Source organism: Cornus florida, unplaced genomic scaffold (assembly GCF_030987335.1).
Source record: "Cornus florida cultivar Cherokee Brave unplaced genomic scaffold, ASM3098733v1 CherokeeBrave_3.0.0_Hap2_Chr04, whole genome shotgun sequence".
NCBI lineage: Eukaryota > Viridiplantae > Streptophyta > Magnoliopsida > Cornales > Cornaceae > Cornus > Cornus florida.
The window spans coordinates 50,600,870-50,604,614 of NW_026775574.1; positions in this window are offsets into that span (position 1 = coordinate 50,600,870).

Genomic DNA, 3,745 nt, shown 5'->3' on the forward strand with positions numbered 1-3,745 from the left:
GCAGGTGGTTGGGAGCATTAAATGAATTTTTAGCCGTTTGAGATTTGAATCGGCAGAGCTGTGACCAAACCGTTTGACATGTCGATAAATTGGTTGACCTCTTTGCATGAACCGGTTGATGTATGGTACAAACCAATTGACATCTTCTTCATAAACTAGTTGATGTATGCTATAAACCGGTTGGCATCTTCTTCATGAACTAGTTGATGTATGCTACAAACCAGTCGACGCATATAACCTTCTTTTTGAGATTTTGCTACTGCCTAGATACCGGTTGACATGAGCTTAGTAGGCATCGACATAAACAAGATTCCACTTGTAGTTTTGCTACTATCTATATACCGGTCGACATATGCATCAAATCAGTTAATATGAACTCTTTGATCCTACAGCTTTGAGCCCTTTTGTGCTTTGTCAAAATCATGCCTTGGTACATTGAATTTGAATAAGTGCAACTTGCATGATTTTAGTGTTCTTGAGCTTGAATAAAATTCATCTAGTACTTGACAAGGTTACCTATATCTCACCCTCCTATCTTCCCTTCTTCTTGATGCCTTTAGTTAATTATGAATTCTTGTAGAACATTTGCAGCCTTTTGATGTTTCAAGAATATGCATCTGAGTCTATATGATGACATAAAGTTCATTTCTTTTCTTCTATGAGGAAGCAATCATTTTTCCTTGCATTCAAACTCAGTTGAAACATTAGAATATAAAACCTCTTCAAATGATTTGTTATCATCAAAACAAATGGATTAGGGTCATTTGATTAACAGCTTCTACACTTTATCATTACATGTAGTTGTTTTCCCAAGTTATTTACATTAAATCATGTTTACAAGGTCTTTGTGAACTCAATTCCCTAGCCTCCCTTTAATTGTTATTTTAATCTTTGAATTCAATTAATTTTATTTAATTTTTATGCAAGCGACAAACAAATAAACAATTCTTCAAACCATTTTGTGACATTAACAAACCATAAATTAGTCTTTGAAATCTAATTGCCATAAGTTTCACAATCTTCGTGGATCGATACCTCAACTTAGCCGATTTCTTCGTGAATTCGTGCTAGTCAATGATTTTATAATTGACGTCGCCCCTAGTGTTGCATCAATTTTTTGCACCATTGCCGGGGAATGCATTCGGCTTTGTGATCAAAAAATTCAAAGATTAAATTCAGTTTATTTATAATTAAAAATTTTGTATACATTTTTCTGTTTTTCATTTGTTTGCCAAATGTTTTGAGTGCAGATTTGAAAAGAAGGGGCTGCTTTGAGGTGTTTTGAGTGCAGATTTGCTAAAGAATGAGTTACTTCAAGCTTGCATAAGCTTTGAAAGAACTTATCACTTGTGCTAGAAATGTTAAGACCATGCACAACAATCACATGATTCATATTGGTCAACGATTAAGGCATATGGAGCCTTCATTACCATGACTTGGTAATGAACTTTAGGACCCTTGTATGTGCATCATGAAAACTGTGTTTTTGGCTAAGTGTGAAAAATGAATTTTTGAAGAAAGCATTTTTCCAAGATAATTTTTCCCGGTAATTACTCCTTACACTTTAAATAGCCTACACTGATTTTATTAGATTTTTTCATCAATTCTACATGAGCCTACATGGAGGATTAAGTTTTACCAAAACTGTCGGGAACCCCAATTTGTACTAAAATTGAATTTTCACATTGTGATTTAGTTGGATTTTAATTTTTTTTATATTTTTTATTGAATCCAAATGGGGGGTACTTCCTTATTTACACTGTAAACTTAAAGTAAATAGACATTTACATAAATGTTTTCGATGGAAATAAGCTATGTGAAGAAGTCCTGTGCAGAAGCCAGTAGTAGAGCACTAAACAGTTTTATTTTTTGGTATAACTATAACCTAGTTGACTCAATCTTCAACTCAGCCAACTCAGTTCCCAACTAAGCCGACTCAATCACCAATTCAGCCGACTTGATTAGGCTGAGGCTCATTAAAATCAAAATACAACTTAGCCGGCTCAATTGATAACTCAGTCGACTCCCTTCTCAACTCAGCCGACTCCCTTCTCAACTCAGCCGACTCAATCAGGCTAAGGTTCTTCACTTTCAAAATCTTGAAAATGCACAACTTAGCCAACTCGGTTACTAACCAAGCCGACTCGCTCTTGAACTAAGCCGACTCCTTTGTTGGTCAAACAGGATCTGCTATAAAGTTCCCTCATCTTTCAACCTGTGATTCATTTTATAACTATACAATTTGATTCACATGTGTATACTGGCATATTGACTGTCTTCTAGCTGTGTTAATGTTCTTGTCTTGAGGTCAATAGCTATATTTTCTATAGAATAGCCATACACATGATTCCAAATCTGAGATCTGCCCAATGCACAGAGCTTCTCTATCAAACATGGCTTCTTTGTCAAAAACAAGCTTCTCTGCCAAATGTTGCTATATGATGTCTTTATCAAGAAAAGGTTTTTCAACGGCCAAGACAAGGGTTTACAACGGCTATTAACCAAAGAAGATGTCTATATATGCTGAGTTATGTTATCTGCAAATGGTGAGGTTGAGCTTCAAAAATACAGAGCTGAGGGAGCCATTTTCAAAAATCCAAGAGAGCTTTTGCTCTACCATTCTATAGAGCTTTTGTTTTGGTATTACTCTTTGAGAGAGCTCTTTTCTGAATAATCAATCATCTTCTCCTACACAAGCTTGCATAGCCAAAACAAAGAGAGAGAAGCTGCGAATTTCTTGAGCAATATCAGACATTCATTAAGAGCTTTTGTTCTGAGATTTACACTTAGATACAGAGTTGTTGTTCTGTAATTATTTCTCTCATATACATCATACTTAGAGAGTGAGCTTCACTTGTATTCATTGATTCTCTAGAGTGAATGATAATCTGTAAATCAAAGAGAGAGATTTATAACACTTCTATATTTCCAACAAATCTATTGTAAGGGCTGGTTTGGCCCAAAGGAAGTCTAAGAGAGGGTGTCTCTTAGCAAGAAGAAGCTAGGGAGTTGCTTCATTACAAGGTTTGCTTTCCACCCGTAAGGAGGAGCCATAGTGGATTGGGAAGTCTGAAGAGGGGTCTTGAGCTGAGGAGTAGAAGTTTCCGAACCTCGCTAAAATCGCAGTGTCTATGTTTGCAATTTCTCTATCTCCTCTCTTTGCATTTCAGTTTATACTTGCTACAATTTACTAATTTGTTTACTATGATTCTGCCAATATGAAATTGCATACTTATGTTAAGTAGCTTGCTAAAATTGCATTGCTTTAAATTTTAAATCTGCCATTATTAGACAAGGACTCTATTCACCCCCCTCTAGAGTCTTTCCTTGGGCAACAAGTGGTATCAGAGCCTAGACTCTATCTAAAGGACTTAACCATCTTAGAGTACGATCATGTCTAGCATTGACACATCCACTTCCTTAGAAGGACATTTCATTGATAAACCTCCTTGTTTTGATGGAATTGATTATATCTATTGGAAAATTAGAATGAGAGTCTTTCTTGAGAGCATTGATATTGATGTAGGAGAAGTCATTGAAAATGGTGATCATATTCCAACCAAAGTTAATGAAGGAAATGAATTTCCTAAATCAAAAGAAAAATGGACTGAAAATGAGCATAGATTAATTCAATGCAATGCTATTGCTATATGCTATCTTTATTATGCATTAAGCAAAAATGAGTTCAATAAAATTATCTTTTGTAAAACGGCTAAAGATATTTGGAACTCACTTGAATTAACTT